An 18,487-nucleotide genomic window follows, 5' to 3' on the forward strand; every position below is an offset into this window, starting at 1 on the left:
AGCAGTAACATACCGCAGCACTTTAAACACACTGGCAGGCGTGGACCACGCGAAAAGCAGTGCTCGCTAGACAATGAACCCACTAACTTCGTGCAGAAGGTGCTGTTTGGTTGTAGACGATGGCACTGCTCCTTACAGCTTGCGACGTCACGCACGCCAAGGAAAGCCATGGCCGGTGGTGGGTGGAGTTTACAGCCGATGACTTGTACGGCTTATTTCACAAGGACAGCGCTAAGATCATTTTACCAGGAAAGGGGGCGCACACATAATAAATGATTACTTTCACGGGAAGGGGCAGGGAAGTGGGGAACTTAGCTGTTGTGTTGTGACTATGTTCTCTCTTGGAGGGCAACAGGAAGCCCATAAAAGTTTTTGAAGGCTTCAGCCCCCCTGTGCCCAGCCCTGGCGCCACCCATGTTATTTTTAACTGAAATAATCATTTCAAAGATGAGTTTTCGCACGTGTACGAGCATGCCTGACCTTCTACCTTAGTTTTTCGCTGAAAACCATAAGTTGTCGGGTGACCTTGTCGCGGCCCTTTTAAAGAGATAATACTGATGTAGAAATATACACTTGTGCCACTTGGATTGAATGTTAACTAGAGACATCATCAGCTACACTGCTCTTCGACTTACGAATATATTCTTAAATGTTGTAGGTCTGTGTGCTCAGATTTGAGCGCACGTTAAAGAACCCAGGTGGTCGAAATTTCCAGAACCCTTCACTATGGCGTCTTTCATAATCATATGGTGGGTTTTGACGTTAAACCCCACATATGAATCAATATATACGAATATGTTCCTATCATCGTGTTGGTTTTGTTGGATATGTGCCTACGAGTGTGTTTTTGCATATGTGTGCTCAGCTATTCTATCTTCAAAGTTTATTTTTCCTTTAAGATGTGTGTTCAACATTCGACCATATAAGGAGTATAGACAGTGCCTTAATTGTGTGGTAATAACTCCTTATATATCATATCAACGAAAAATTATAAACCACCCCATGGATCCAACAATAACTTTCTTACATCTTGCAGTATCACCCACGTTACCAAACTGCAGTGTTATAAATTGTGCTGTTACATAATTTCATCAATACGAACCACCAACTACAGGCCTTTACATAATTAGGCTCTTCAAAACAACTTCCGTGCGTGAAATTGACCTTTTTTGGGAACGTGCAGCACTGGATGGAAAAATATTGAAACAGAATGTATACCATCCTGCTAGAATAATGCGTCAGGGAATATTTTTTATGTTTGCTTACATGTTGTTCCTATGACACATATAGATTTCGGAGCATCACAAAATGATATTCTATTAAAATGCAGTGAAATTTTGTTCGTATGATTTCGCATAATACGTTTTGGGGATAATCAGGTATTATTTCTTTTTCTGGCTAGCGTACCTGAGGAGCAGCGTTGTTTCATACTGTTTAAGGGGTCACTGCTTCACTGAAATTAGAGACCATATCAAGCAGAGGTCCGTTTGAACGTTATTATCAAAGCTACAAATAATATAGTCTACTGTACTTTAGCCTAAATACCGTTGCAACGGCCAAAGAACAGTGTGCTTTACGCCCGCCGCCACGTAGATTGTGCAGGTGAGTGGTGCAACTGCCACCGGTTGACGCCACATGAACATTTTCTATTGAGTAGATCAGTGCGTTGATCATTGGGTTGGCCTAAGTTAATATTTTGTAAAGACCAGTTAAATATTAAGACATTCGAACGTTGTGCGTAATCACAAGCTTACTATGAATGTTGTAATCGCAACACTTCATCTCTATACCGCAAATTGTTTTCCACTTAGCGTAACACCAAACGATTGTTGACACACTATGCTGTGCTGTCCACTGTGCCCCCAAAATGATAGAAATAATCAGTAAATTATAGTATGGAATGTTTCTGCCTCATCGAAGGCGCAGCGCACGGATACTTGATTGTATATTGATCGAAAGTCATTCGTTGCCAATCAATATCTTTCCTTCTGCAGGGGTTGGGGGCCCATAACACTAACCCCGGAACCGTGAGTGCCTCGAGTACTTGCCACGTGTATGACCGCTTCAGTGTATTGCAGAGCACGCCATACCACGCAGATCAATTATCGGTAGAAACATTTGTCGAATTTTGCTTCTCATTGCCTAACGAACGCCACCTTTATTGCTTTTATAGCCACTGGAAACACACGCTACTCTGGGAGCCGTCAGTCCGCCTTAGTTTTGGGAGTGGTTGTGGTGTCACGCTACTTGACGAGTAGCGCTGCCGGCTTCTCACATGCGTCTGAGCGGTTTGCCACGGAGATGCGATAGACATATTTCTCTCTCCAAAATAGTACATCTGTCAAACTGGTTTCTTTGCGCTTCTTCTTTGTGGCTCAAAGCAATGTCACCGCCACCTCAAAGCACTCGTAATGCAGCAGCGTCGCAGTAACGCGTACCCATTGTTTGCCAGCACTGTGCCATGAACGGCGATGCGCTATCGTCGTTGCCTGACGGCATGGTGGTGTGGACCATCGGCCAGCACCGTCCGCATAAGAGCTGCTCGAAGTGCACGGCAAGCTTCGCCAGTGAGCCATGTCTGATGGCCGCTCTTACGAACGCAGTTGTAGACCACCTCAAATTTATGAAGCGGTGACCGTATGCTCTTTAAGTTCCGAACGGCCGCTTGCATTCGATTCGGAATCATGCTCTTTAGCTTCGACAACGCAATACTTAAAATCATTTGGCACCGTTTTTTCGAGCTGTACTCAAATGGTCGATATTGTAAGCTTACGACCATTCTGAAATCTCGAAGGGCGTATATTACACGTTTTTTATTTGTTTCTAACCTTTGACAGCTGGCGCCACTTGCACGGGTGCCAGTTTTGGGACACGTTTGGTTTAACACTACACTTTTGTGCACACCTAAGATGCTAAAATGCTCTAGTAAGTAGTAGAACCAATCTTCATAAAAACATGTACGACATCCACATTTATAGCTTGAAGAAGACTCGCCTGCTGTAATGCGAGCTGAACGGTTGTGTCACCCGCGATCTCCGACGCCAGCATTGCTCTCGTCGATCGGCCTGTCGTACGCGGTCTGACGCCGTGAAGCGTTCGCGCAGTGATGCCCCGTCTTCGGACTCCTTCAACCGGGTTGACCATGTCCCCAATTTTCCCCACCTGTTTTCTATTTCTGTCGCTCCTGTGCGGCGAGTGCTTCATCTTCTTCATCTCATCCCCCTTCTCCCATCCCCTACAAAGAACTGTTCCGTATCGCCTATAGACAGACAGAAATTAGGTGCCTTCTTCTCTTCTGCAAGAGCCACGCATTGATTCTTTACTACGTGAAAACCGCGGAACAAGAAGCAAGCAGCTCAAATTGTCCCGCGGCAGACGCAGACGATGCGGAGGGCTGCAAGCAGACGACGCGGTTCACCCATGTCGCTCCTTCGTCGCTGATTGGCTACGTCGCTCTCCAGCAAATGGCAAACGGTGCAAAAATGTGTCTCGGACCCATTCTTTGAGAGGCGAAGAACGGCAGACAACTGCGAAAGAAACAGCCACGCATGGCTGCATGAGAACGTCAAACGGCGAGGCATGCTTGCCGCTAGCGTGAACTGGCCAGATCACCAAAGTTGTCAACACGGCCCCGCCGTGGTGGTCTAGTGGGTAAGGTACTCGGCTGCTGACCCGCAGGTGGCGGGCTTGAATCCCGGATCCGGCGGCTGCATTTCCGATGGAGGCAAAAATGTTGTAGGCCCGTGTGTTCAGATTTGGATGCACGTTAAAGAACCCTAGGTGGTCGAAATTTCCGAAGCCCTCCGCTACGGCATCTCTCATAATCATATGGTGGTTTTAGGACGTTAAACCCCACGTACCAATCAATCAGAATTGTCAACACGAGAAATACAGGACACCCCACCACGAATATCCCCACAACTGAAAAAAAATGATATGATTATACTTTCGAGGCACAACATAAGGCGTTCTTTCCCTGGTGGCAGCAAAACACACACGAAGGCTGTATGCGACAGACAAGAGCAGGAAAGGAATAGTGGAAAGGGTGGGGAACGGCTAGTGAGGGGGCATCTGGCTGGCATGGATAATAAGGAGTTTTCGGCTTTTGGGGCCCCAAAGAAATAGCGCCAAGGTCACTGCGCATATGCAAAAACCCAAACCGCGTTTGGGTTGGGGACGTAATTTCTCGAATTAAGTGGGAGCCATAAAGCCTGAACGAATAGTTTTGGATGAGACAAACATAACGTCACCCACTGAAGTGACGGCTGTCGGCGAAGACATGAGTGACATAGAATAGGAGTGTCCCAAGCATCGCAGACCCTATTCAAAAACTCATCGTTTCTGCTTTACCCAAACTATCCATTCGTAAGGGGTTTTGCAGTGAAACGACACTAATCGAAAGCTCCCTTATGCCAGTGTCACAAAGGCCACACAGTCGACGGCCGTCGAAATACCGCAGCTCCAACAACTCAATGGAGTTGTCTCACTAGAACTCGGCAGTTTTGAACGGCTGTTAAGTGGTTCAGATATATCTCGCGAAAATTGTGTGCCACTGCAGATTTTTATTTTTGTTTTCATGTTATTGTATGAAGTAATATATGTGCAGCTAAACGTGCAAATGCGTGTTTTATTTCTGCGTAAAAAATTTAATATTTTGTTTATACATACTTTTAACGCATGTTTGGTTTTTAGGTTGTTAAGCAGCAAACCTGTGGCAATGTTGTCACCACATAAGCAGCTGTGGCTGCCATTTTGTAGGTATTTTGGTGCACTGTGACTTGAGTTTATAGATATAGAAGGCCAGTCTGACTTCCTTTGCAAGCATCGGATGTCATTAGCAACCACGGAAAAACTTTAGAGATGAGAAGTCTTAACTTTTTTTTTGCATGAGAACGCTCATGCAGCTTAATGATGGCGTTGAAGCGGTGAAACAGAGAGCCGACGTCATTGAACAAGATCTGATTTTCATAAACAATTCGATGACAACCATGGACGCTGTGACCGAACTCTGCGTAGACAAAAGTGCACTTTCTCTCGCCAGACGTGTTCCTTTGATGAGACTGTGCCACTGCTTGGCGAGACGTTTTTAAAATGTGCGTTTCGAGTACGAGGTGGTTCTCGCACAAGTGGATGAGAAACGCTCTTTCTTGCTCACGCCAGAACTGGCCCAGTTCTTTTTTTTTTGTTTGCGGCGACGCGTCATTCATTTTGCTCAAAACCCGCAAAAGCAGTAACTGCATCTAAAAAGGAAAACACGCCCCAAATCGCTTTCCAGAAGCCGATGACGAGTGCGGTGAGGCAGCATGTTGCTGTTATCGAAAGTACGAGCTGCTTATACAGTCTAAACGGTGAAATTCCTAATACATATATATATAACGCTCACGCATGCTACTTTTAAAACATAATGGTGAAACTTTTCTTTTTCTTGTAGGGGATTCGAGCGCACTGCGTGGGAACAAAGTACACGCTTACGCTGTTTCCGATTCCGTCACTCAATTGCTGTCGAAGTTCAACGGGCATGTGGGGTGCTCCATTGACTCAATAGACTATTGATTCGATGCCCTTTTAAATTGCCCGTGTTTCGAATTCCTCGTCCTTGTCAGTTGAGTGAATAAACCATCGGCTCAATGGCCTTCGAAATGCCCGTGTGACACCAGTATAAAATAAAGGAGGAGGTGGTCAAAGAAAGCTACCAATGTTCTGAAACGTTTTAAGAAAAAAGAGAATCAGCAAGTTTCTCTTGCTTCGATAAGCTGGTACATTCACAGCAGAAAAATGAATATCAAAATAGTGACTCAGGAGCCGTATTGAAAAACAGTTTATTTGTATGATATAGAAGTGACTTTAAAACAAAAAATGAGATATTTATTCCACGAGGACAGTTAGTTATAGTAGAAGAAAGCTCGTTAAAATTAATAATATTCGTTTCGTGACCAATGCAAAGTTGTCCTGAAACGCCGAGTAAAGTCCGTTCTTGAAATCAGGCTGACTGTGGTGTGTTTGCCTAAAAAGATGATCTTTCTTTACATTCAGGTGGAAGAGACAGTCCTCTGAGCGGGTGTAAAAGGTGTCCGTTAACTTGAGTAATTAGCATAGTTCATTTATTATAATAATTTGTAATATATTAAGGCTGGGTTACAACACAACAAGCCAAAGCACCAATAAATGTTGGTTTTTAACGTCCCAACACCACATTATGTTTATGAGCACACCGTGGAGGAGGGCTTCGAAAACTTCAATTACCTGGAGTTTTTCAAGGTGCATCTAAATCTAAGTACTTTAAGAATCTTCTCCTTCATCAGCCGCCGTGGCCGGGTGTCCATCCTCTGACGGTCGGGTAGGCTGCGGAGTACCGTAACTGCTATAACACCTTAAGGGTATGAGGCTGAAGGAGGCAGGGCGCGTGCTAACTTCACACTTGACCTTATTGTCAAACAACAAGAATTTTTTTAAACACAAAAAAATTTGACTAACACAATTACGCATTAGTCCTAAATTCACAACTCAAAAATGATTTAGCTGTTTCCGCATTGTTCAAAAACGAAAAGCAATTGAAAGCGGCATTTCAGAATTTTCAAGAAAACTACCAACTACCTAATGGCTGCCGGAAGCTCAGGGACTGAATGCTGGAGACCGCACATTGTCAAATAAAAACAAAAAAAATCTCTTTCAGGCCGGTTACCCAGAAGCCAATATCATGAAAAGCAAGCGTGAAGTGCCTACACAACTTGAAAGCAAGAACACAGAGTGGGCAAATGGAGAGAGTGGTAAATAGGAAAACAAAACAAGTATGCGGTTATGCTTCATTTCCAAGGCCTTTCATGTTGTGTCGTGCAAAGTTGAATATATTCCGATTATAAGGACTGTTGTTGCTACGTAAATGCGAACATTCGCTCATGAAGAAGCAAAATTTCTGTGGAACGCTGAGGGCTTACAGCAAACGCGACTGCATAAGCTGGACACGTCTCGTCGACTTCGGCCTCAGTACGGACCCTCTCGACTTGAGACAACGACACTTTGCCGACTGTGGCTTGCTGTCACTTTCACCAAAGTTTTCGTTTTCCGAATCGACATGAAAGACAGTGCTTCTTACACCAGCGATGAAACGATAGAGCACGTTCTCTGCCACAGCCCCCGTTAGAGCGTGCAAAGACGGCAGCTAGTTCCTGCGTTAGCTCGCCTTGACGACAGACCCTTGTCGGAACAGTCAGTGCTTGTAAAAAGACATAATCTGTCTTCGCACAGAAAAGCAGTGAAGGCATTCTTGAACTTTTTGCGTGGTAGTGGCCCATTGAATAACGTATAGCACCCCAGCTCACTTTTTCTTCTTTTGCGCACGTCAATTTTGTTCTTCGTTTCCTCTACCAAATTTCTTCGTCTTCTCCTTCTTCTTAGTGTATGGTAGAAGAGCCGATGCTCGAATTTCTGGTTCACCTCCCTGCCTTTTCATCATTTATTCTGTCTTTCTCTTTTGAAGCCACGATTAAGTTCTGTGCCATATCTCCAGCAGCGCGTTTGCGCCGACGTAAAATGCTGTTATAGATGCAGACTTCATATATTACATTCATAGTACGCTCTTTGCTTTATATGTCCATTGCATCGTCTGTAGCATTGCTTTTTTAACATGAACGTGTTTTATATTGGATGCTAGAACGGCTACGCTGACGTGTTTGTGTCATAAATATAACGTTGTATATTTTTACTAACAGATTGCGAAGAGCGAAGGACAGGTTCTGTCACTGGGCGTTGTTATGTCTGGGAGTCTAACCCAAGTTCCATTGCTTCAGCAAAGTATTCAAGTTGGTATCTTCTTCTGCAAGGGCTGTCAACATCAATACACAACATTATGCAACAAGTGAGCGGTCTGATGCAACTGGTATAAATCAATACGGCAGTCTGACACAATCCACGGAATTTTTTGCGCTGTGTCTAAGCAAGCGCGTGGCAGGCCCCCTCACCCACGGGTCCGCTTCAAGGCAGCGACAAGCGGAGATTCTTTATTGGAGACTTCGAACTACCCGGCTGATGCAAAGAACCCGCAGGGTCTTTAAAAAACTAACCTGTGCGAAGACAAGGCAGGGTGACCGAAGAAATTCCACGTCATCATCGCACCTCTGTACGAGCTCCATAAGCGGTCGGCTGCAATGCCATATATGTAAGGCCTCTGCTAATGCTGTACATAAACGCTGCCTTAACTAACCATTGCCCTGTCTGCTCCAGCTCTCAGCTCTGTGCAGATGCAGATGCGAGCTGAGACTCAAGATACTCAACAGCGTCAGACCACAGTCATCTCAATTTTATGCGGGTGCCGCTAACCCCTATGCCGGGGAGAATACACTGCCAAACGTGCTAACTGGAAGCTATTTTGTACACCATGTACCATTTGGCAGTCCTCATAGTTCTGTTGCTTCTGTGCGTTTTCGTCATAAGCAGAGAGATGGTGCAAGGGGCTCGCGTCGGCTAAAGCCCAGCGTGGACCACTCTCTAACGGCCGTTGCCTCCCGTGTTTGGATGATCGCTGCCTCCACGGAGCGTGGTCTCTCGTGTGAGCGCCTTTATCAGACTCATGATTTGGGAGGGGATAACGGTCATTTTCTTGCTGCCGCCGCCGCGTTTCCAAAAGGAGCACGCTCTTCAGACCCCAAAAACCAAGCATTATAATTGTTGTTCACGCTTGTCCGGTATATAATTGTGCCTTCATTTGGTGCGTCTTTTTTTTTCTTTCAACAGTGCAATTTGACTGTCGAGCTGTGACAGTTATTAGCCCGCACTCTTCCTGATAATGATTTGATTTGATATACGGAGTTTAACGTCCCAAAACCACCATATGATTATGAGAGACGCCGTAGTGGAGGGCTCCGGAAATTTTGACCGCCTTTGGTTCTTTAACGTGCACCCAAATCTGATCACACGGGCCTACAACATTTCCGCATCCATCGGAAATGCAGCCGCCGCAGCCGGGATTTGATTCCGCGACCTGCGGGTCAGCAGCCGAGTACCTTAGCCACTAGAGCACCGCGGCGGCGGCGTGCTCTTCCTGTGAATATGCATTTAGTGCGTGCTATCTTCTCTTGGTGCACGCAATAAGTTTTAAGCTGCTTGCCTTTCATGACGTGACTTTGAAGTTGGTTGCTGTAACATTCAATCCTTCCACTTTATATGCCAAAGCAATGCTCATGAAACGCTCATCTACCTCTGTGAAGACATGTTTAACTTTCGTGTCATACAGAGATTTCCGGAAAGAGGGGTCAGACACGTTTGCTGTTGTTGTTGACGCCCAGGCATTGCTTCATCACGTCGCTGCTTAGGTATCGCGCTTAAATAACACCACAGCTCGTTTCAATGGCAACCTTAATTTGACGTCACATGGCTAACCACACAGTTCACAGTACTTTGTATTACTACGTAGTTTCTCACTGTTTAAAATAGGAACAGAATGCCCTCAGGGGCTAAAACATCTTTGAATAAGCAAACTATTTCTTCGTTTTAAAGCAAGCAAATTTTGGGGGCAATCAAAGGGGCTTTGGTGGTTGAAACCCGTTTTTTTATTTTCTTTCCGCTTTGCGTGCAGTACAATAATCTATCATCAAAATCTACTGAAGGAACACAGACAACAAAAGATGCTTTTAGTATATCTATTGGTGAAGAAGAAATACAAAACTTAAGCACCCTCGTCCAGGGCACACAAGTTACACGAAAAAAGATTGTTTCTTCGCAATGATTTCCGTAATTTAGGGTCGTTCAGAATAACTTTATTTGCGCATTTGTGAAAGCCAGTCGCGTGTTTTTTATATAATTTTAAAAGACCTACTTACCATTTCTGAAGCACCATCGGCTTACAGCTCATGAGGGCGAAAAAAGCTGTCAGGTTAAAGCTCTGCGTGCAATAGAAATCTCTAAACACGCAGGTCATTTCTCAAATACGTAATAATATTTGATGACATTCTTCTTTGCTGCAATTCGTAAGCTGCACTAGTGTAGCACTGTTCGTGCCACTTCAAGTTGTCAACATGAGGAAAGGTTCGGGAAGGCTGATAAAATCACATAAAAAAGCATTTCACTGCACATAACGGGAGCGTCCCCTCCAGCGTTTGTTTTTCACACTCAAGACACGTAAGGTCTTGAGTGAGGTGAAAAATAAAAATAGAAACTACTGAGACGCCACCGCAGAACTTGGGAAAAACGTGAGCAGCTTCTTAATGTTCAAGTATGGTGCTCACTTATTCGAATTATCCTCGCGGTATTTATTTTTCCGTCAACACAAACGTCACTGCAAAAATTTCACATCAATATAAACACTCCAACCTCAGCCGCGACGCGTCTTTAATGCATAAACATTTACAGTTTGTCACCACGATCACTTCCATTCAAAATATTTGATAAATAATATGAATGCATACCACAGCCAAACCCTCTACAAGAGAGCGATGGCTGTACTTGTTTTACTTTTCGGTGCTGGAAGCGTAAGTATGTATCATCTTTTTTTGTGGTAAGAAAACTTCGCACTCTACAAAAACTGAATGGAGTGAAACTCATTCTGGGTCGATGGCAGAGCCGTCAATAACGCCACTCTTGCTGCACTCGAATGTGCACGCATCCAACTATAAAAAGATCATTACATTTATGCTTCGAATTACTTCGTATATACGTTTAAGAAATATTGTTGCGAACTTCACTTTACAAGTTGGCTTCACGATACTGCTAAAAATAATCTAGGTAAGATGTATTCTCGGTAGTAAAGAGCCCTTCATGCGAAGTTCCTTTTTCATTGCGAATTTGCATAGTTTGCACTTGGGAACGTAGAGTGTTATCTGCAGATTTTGACCATTTGCCAGAAAATGTGGTGTAGATGTAAGTAGCGCGTTACAAATACGATTCGCCGCTTAGCTCTAGCCACTGCCTTCGTGTATCCGCAGTGCGCTTCTAATAAATGAAATGAGCAGACGTATGTAGCACTGACGACAAGATAAACGTAAGCCCGCTGAAGATACGGGTGTGGTCCACTGCCAATGGCGTCTCTTCAAGCTTCCATCGAGCCCTTCTCGGGTAAGGCCTGGACATCATGCATTCCACGGCTTGGATTCTACTTTGTGACAAAAGCCATGACAGCTGACGACAAGAAGCGAGCCCTGCTCCTGACTCTGTGTGGCCGGAGACATTTGAAACCGTGCACGCACTCGTAGCACCAAAGGGCCCAGGAGATGTGCCGGATGAAGATGTCGTCCAAATCTCGCCTGCACATTACGACCCACGCCCATCTGATCTGTACTGTCGCTGCAAATTCCAAAGACGCGACACAAACGGATGAGTCCATTGCTCTTTACGTCGCCGCTCTACGTAAACTCACCGGGTATTGTAACTTCGACATCGGGGCAATGTCCGAGGCTTAGGTGACGGCGGAAACAGCATCTAAAACCAACGTGCTCCACATGGTTATCTTAATACACGACCGTTTCTTCTGTGGTATCTAAAACGAGCTCGTGCACCGCCGCTCTGGTCTAGTGGCTGAAATACTCGGCTGCTGACCCGCAGGTCGCGGGATCGAGTCCCGGCTGCGGCGGCTGCATTTCCGATAGAGGCGGATATGTTGTAGGCCCGTGTGCTCAGATTTCGATCCACGTTATACAGCCATCGGTGGTCCAAATTTCTGGAGCCCTCCACTATGGTGTGTCTCATAACCATATGGTGTCTTTGGGGCTTTAAACTCCAGATATCAAAACAATCTCGTTCCAAAGCATCTGTTCGCAGAGAGGGACCTTGCCATCCAGAAGGCTTTCGATCTCGCTGAGAGAACGGAGAGTGCTGTCCTGTAGCAAAAGAGTATTGAGCTCGAAACAGAAAAGTTAGCAGTGCACCAAACATGACAAAAGAAAAGAGGCGCAATGGGAGAGCAGCACACTCGAAGCAAGGCACACTGCTCCAGAGGCAACGGCTTGTACGATTCGGGTGAGTGCAAGTTACGAATTCCTCATGAAACTTTTGCAAGAAAATGGGGCGCAATAGAAGGGCTTTTATCGCAAAGAAAAAGCTACGCGAAACTACTGCGCATCTGATGAAGCCTAAACCAGCGAGTGTCCACGAGTCTGCAGAGAAGTCAACATGGTGCCTTAAAACCGTAAAAAGCCTACAAGCGTGTCCGAAGTTCATGTTGCGGCTGCGCGTTAATGGCAAGCTTTTGAAGTTCAAAGTTCGCTTAAGGGCAGCGTATTCGCTAAACAGCAAGGAAACTTATGACACGAGTTGGCTTACAAAACCGGTGCCCCTAGCCCAATCAGAATTAAGTCTGCCACCTAGTCAGGAGAGAACCTGAACCTCGTTGGCACTGATCAAGCACAAAAGCGCCACAAGATTAAAGTTTACTTTCTTTCATCGCATGACATGAAAGGTAACGGATGCAACCCTCTGTGCCGTAATTGCCCTAGTACTCTCAAAATCCAGTTACAAGGCGTAAACCAAACGGATGAGTAAACGCACACAGAGTCCGCAGTGCTGCACACCGCCTATCAGAAAAGCACGTATGTGTTTTTAATCAAGACGTCACAAGCTACGAGGGAGCGCCAGTTAACATAGAGCTAGAGCGAAACGTCCCACTACGATTTTGCAAGGCGTGGCCGGTTCCTTCTCGCTCGCACCAGCTGTGAAAGAATATTTTGACCACTTAAGGAAAGATGGCATTCTGCAACCTGTGCAACACTCGGACTGGACATAACGCTTGGTGTTGGCACGGAAAAAGTTCGGACTGTTAAGACTGTGTAGTGACTATAGAAGCACGGTAAATGCATCAGCCGTGTAAGCAACCCACCCACTTCCCACCATTGAGGATGGGCTGTTGACTCTCAGAAGTGGAAGAGTTTTCTCAACGCTTGAGCTATTTGATGCCTATCAGTAACTTCTGGTCACTAAAGACACAGCAAAGGTTTTGACCTTGAAGATAATAAATGGAGTGTATGCAGTCGAAAGAATTCCGCTCGGGATCTCAGCAGCACCAGTAATATTCCGCAAAATCATGGAGACAACTCTCCCCGAAATTCCTGGCACCAGCATGTATCTCGACGACATAATTGTCTGCGGATAATCGCCAAATCAACACAATGAACGGCTAGACCAGGTGTGGTCAAGACTGGGTAATATGAGCCTGCTCCTGCAAAAAAGACAAATGTTGGTTTTGGGACCAAAATTTAGAGTTCCTAGGACATAGAATCGATGGAAAAGGGCTACACACGACTGGAGAGAATGTTGAAGCCATCGTGGATGCACCATCACCGAAAACTAGAGTTGTGTTCCAAGCGTTTTTAGGCTTGCTTGCTTTCTACGACCGCTTCCTCAAAAAGCGCCAGCAGCCAATCCACTGCGCACGCTTTTGCGTAGGTAAACCCAGCGATATGGGAAAAAAGCACTAAAAAGCATTCTAGGAGTTAAAGAAACTCATTCGAAATAGCAAAGCACTTGCTCACTATGCCGAGCGCGAGCCCCTTCTCTTATCATGCGACCCTTCACCCTATTGTGTAGGCACTGTTTTATCGCAAGTGAACGAAGATGGAGCAGAAGCACCTATTGCTTTCGCGTCCCGAACCATTCACAAGGCGGAACAGAATTTAGCGCAACTATACCGGGAAGAACTTGACGTGATATTCAGCGTTCATCATTTTCCAAAATATATAACTGCAACACATGTGACTATCACAACTGATCACCAGCCGCTACTAAGCATCTTCATGCCAAAAAAGCCGCTCCCACAGGTTTTGTCACCCCGTATGGCCAGATGGTATCTGAAGCTGTCTGCTTACGACTGCGACCTCGTTTACAGAAAAGGCAGTAGAAACTAGAATGCAGATGCATTGAGCCGGCTGCCACTGCAAGGAGATGACGATCAGCGAAACTGGCCTGGTGATGTTCTGATGGTAAAATGTGCGATTGACCCCCAACTTTCGCCAAGCGCATTGAACAGCTATTGCATGAAGACAAAACTCTCGCAGCAGTTATTCAAGCAGCCGAGCAAAAAAAGCTACGTGAAATGAAAGCCGACCTTATGTCAAGTTAGCACCCGAGCGGTCGACGCTACAAGAATGCTTACTCAGGGGCTCCCGAGTAGTAATTTCGATCACTGCTCACCCCGCAGCTTTAAAGATTATTCACTCAGGGCAGTGAGGCATCGTCGCTATGAAGGCCTACGCTATAGGGTACCTTTGGTTTATAGCCTCACCTCAGCAAAGACATACAAAAGACTGCCCAAGAATGCCGAGGAAAACTAAAGGGCACCTGCGAAGGCACCACTTCAAGATTGACCAAGAGCAGTAAAATTCTGGGAGACAATTCACATGAAGTTCGCAGGACCAATTGAAGGCAGGACGTTTTTGCATGTTGTTAACGCATTCAGCGAATGGCTTGAAGTAAGGCGACTGACGAGCATTCAAACAGAACGCCTAATCAAGGAATTCACAAACGCTTTTGCGAACTTCGGTGTACCACGAAAAATATTCAGTGACAACGGGCCGTCTTTTGTCTCGGTAGAAACAGAAGAGTTTTTCGAACGACATGGAGTGAAATATCTCACGAGCGCTCCATACCATCCTGCCCCGAATGGTCCTATTGAACATATGGCCTTCGAACGTTAGCAAGCGTTTTTTAAAAACAGGGACGTTCCTCTTGCCCACCAGCTTTCGCGTTTTCTTTGAAAGCAGCACACGAGAACGCATGCCGGCACGAAAAAAAAGCATCTGCCATGATGATGTTTGGTCGTGAACTTCTGACCGCAATGACATACCTGAAGTTCTCAGGCTCCCAGCTCACGGAGAAGGAAGGAACGGACGAACGCTGCATTCGCAAAAATCAAATCGTCTACGTGAAGAACTTTACAGGCGAAGCGGTATGGATGAAAGGAAACTTCATCAAAGAAGTAGGTCATTGGTCTTGGCTGTTCAGCACGGAGTTAAGTGTTATGCGACGACACAAAACACATATTCGGTCTACGAGTCAAGAAGCAACGGACGGCAACGTTTTTGCAACAGAGTCACTGGCAAGTCACTGGTGGTCTTCATTGCTTCCGGTTTTCCTTCCAGACAGCCAGGCTGATAATCAACAAGACGTGTCGCTTTCAGGCGCTCCAGAGTGCTGTGCCACACCAGCGCCAATTACATCTGTTGACGCTCTGCAAGGACCACCACAGCGGCCTCTGAGACGTCGCCGTCGACCCGTACGTTACAAAGATTAGTGGTGACACACAGAGTGGGAAGGGATGTCTCGTGTTTTTGAGTGTTGGGTTAAGAGTTGTGCTCGTGTTTCTGTTTAGGCCTCGCGAGATTCCACCGCCAGAGTGCCGAACAGCAGTGCATGCGGCAGGGGCACGCTGCCCTCTCCCCCCAAAACAGAACCACTGTCGTCTACATGTATCCGCAGTGTGCTTCTAATAAATGAACTGAACTGAAATGAACTGAATGTATGTAGCACATGCTTATTTTGCTTCTTTAGACATAGTACGCTAACTTTGAATCGAAAAAGCTATGCAAGCGTCCAAATGTAAATTATCATTCTTGTCTGAAATAACAGAGTTCGACATCGAACTGGAAAGATTACGAGCTATATGAAGGCGTGCTGAACAACAATACAGATGCACACGATAAATTTACGACCTGAGGGAAACAAGACGGCCCCAAAAAAGATTCAACGACGCATTGACAAGCTGGAGAGCGAACGCTGGAAAGCATTCTATGAATCTATAGACCCTCATAAACCACTGTCATATATCTGGAGAAGAGCTCGTAGTCTTCGCTCCTCTCCGCAACAACGGCACCCAATTAAAGCTTTGGCACTCCATCATGGAAAAACAGAACTCAAGGTAGGTGAATAATTTTGCACAAGAGTAGCCGGGGATATGAACGTAAGCATCGACGCCGTCATCGTTCCTGAGACGCGATTACCAGAAATAGACATTCCATTCACCATGGAAGAACTGGAAGGTGCGTTTGTCGCTTGTAAGCGCACGTCATCGCCAGGTCCTGATGGTATTACTTAGAGTGCGTTGGGACAACTTGGACCAAAAGCCAGAAGAGAACTTTTAACATGTTTAACAACTCTTGGCTCAGCGGCACTCTTCTCCGAGAATTGAAAATAAGTCGATTAATACCACTCCTGAAATCGGGAATATCACCATTGGACTTGACAGCGTATCGCCCTATTGCCCTCGCAAGCTGCCTCGGAAAAGTAATGGAAAGAATGGTTCTATTTCGTCTCGACTGGTACTTTGAACGATACACTAGCTACCCTTCCCGCATGGCAGGCTTCCATCGGGGTCGCTCCTCCATCGACAGTGTCCTGGACTTATCGACATTTGTTCAGCAAGAAAAAAGTCGCCAGCGCATATCAGTGGCACTCTTTCTTGACGTGATGGGTGCATATCATAGTGTAGCTCATGATGCCATCCTCACTTCTCTCGCAGCAATGGGCATTGGTAGACCAATGTTTCAATAGATAAAAGATTATATGGCTGGTAGGGGTTTCTATGTGCAAACAGATGAGGGTAAAACTACTCAACATTACACCTACTGCGGAGTACCTGAAGAAGGTGTTTTAAGCCCCCCCTTGTTCAATGTTGCCCTCATTGGTCTGGCGGAGGTTCGGCCGAGGTCAGTGTGCCTATCCATATACGCCGATGATATATGCCTCTAAAGTGCTGCAGTTACTCACCCTAAGAGGCGTGCACGAATACAGCGGGCCGCAACCCTCAAAACAGCCTACCTTCAGAGACAAGGCCTGACTATATCAACTGTGAAGTTCGCATTGATTGCGCTTACACGGAAACCAATGACGTCATACCCTGTTTACATCAATGGGCAGAGTGTCAAATATGCATGGACGCATCGTTTTGTGGGCATATTATTCGACAGAAGTCTTTCGTGCAGCCCGCATTGTGCGTACTTGAAGAAAAGACTGCTATCTATTTTGCATATAATGAAATTCATGTGTGGCAAAGCATGGGGAACTTTTGTGGCCTCCATGCTACAACTGTACTATACCCTATTTCTGGGTCCATTGCACTAAAGCTTGCCGGTACTGACTCACGCTTGCAACTCCAATACCCTTTCATTGGAGAGTTTGCAGGGTCAGGCGCTGCGTATCTGCCTAGGACTGCCCCAATGTTCTTCTACTTACGCCACAATCGTGCTTGCCTAAAACCATCCGTTCAAGACATATAGATTTGTGGATTGCCTCAGAGCACACATTCGACATGCTAGCCATGTCCCCGACCACCACTTGGCCCTTCTACCCTCCGAAAGACCGCATGCAATGTTTTCAGACGTCATAGCCAAGCACCTAAACACCATTTCATCAGGGTATACGCCAGCTACGAGAATCGCATGTTCTTTGTGGTGCCTGGACCAGCCGCAAGTACGTCTATAAATTCCAGGAATCAAAAAGAAAATCAATCACTTCAAAGTAGCATTGCAGCAAGCAACTCTGCTATTCATATATGAGATTTACTTGAACCAAATCCATACACTGATGGGTCCGTCTCTTCCAGCAGCTCATCAGGTGCCGCTACAATTCCGGCTGCAGCAATGACAATTAAATTTAGGTTGTCGCACATGACTACGTCTACGGCATCAGAGCTTGCTGCTATGAGAGCTTCTTTACAATATCTCGTTCAAGAGCGTCCAGGAAAATGGGTCTTATTCTGTGATTCGAGGGCAGCACTTCAGAGTTTGCAGTTTGCCATGCGTAGGAAGAATCATGAACAATTGGTACTTGAAATAAGACATTGTCATCATGAAGATCTTGCACGAGGGCATGATATTATATATCAATGGCTGCCTGGACATATCGGTATTCCTAAAAATCAATTAGCCGATGATGCAGCCCGCTCAGCCCATGAAGGAACCCGTGCGGTCCCGATTCCTCTATCAAAGACTGATGCAGCAAGACAACTTTACTTGCTCGCTCGAGATCTTCCACGCACGTCCTGGTGGGCTACCAGCTTCCAAAGGTGTCACTTATATGAACTGGATCCTTCGCTCAAGATACAGCTACCATCACAACTTTCCCGCTCCGATGCGACACTGTTTTGCCGCCCTTGGTTGGGTGCTGCATTCATGAAGGTGTACTCCTTTCGCATAGGTATGGCAGACACCTCTACATGCGACTCCTGTAAAGCTGAAGAGACCATCATTGAATACGTCCTGTGTAGCTACGCTTGCTACGACACGCAGCGATGCCAGCTCCGGATGGTTTTGAATCAACTTGACTCTAGACCATTTCGTGTGCAGAATATTCTGCGACCTTGGGCATCTGCCTCAATTGCGCAGAAAGCGACGAAAGCACTCTTACTTTACTTAAAGACAACAAACCTGAGCGACCGCCTGTAGACTGTGTGTGCTGCCCCGAGTGTAGTCGGCGTTGTGTGTACCTTCTTATCTCTCTACAAACTCTTTTCTCCCCTTCATCTCTTTTCCAGTTCAGGGTAGCAAACTGGATGTGCGTCTGGTTAACCTCC

At 45.8% G+C, this 18,487-nt stretch overlaps 1 pseudogene; it reads left to right on the plus strand.

The window, feature by feature from the left end:
• The first annotated feature begins 11,882 nt into the window (after window positions 1-11,882).
• The window catches only part of LOC142775347 (uncharacterized), a 137,513-nt pseudogene continuing 130,908 nt past the window's right edge, over window positions 11,883-18,487 (plus strand).

This window comes from Rhipicephalus microplus, chromosome X (assembly GCF_043290135.1).
Source record: "Rhipicephalus microplus isolate Deutch F79 chromosome X, USDA_Rmic, whole genome shotgun sequence".
Lineage (NCBI taxonomy): Eukaryota > Metazoa > Arthropoda > Arachnida > Ixodida > Ixodidae > Rhipicephalus > Rhipicephalus microplus.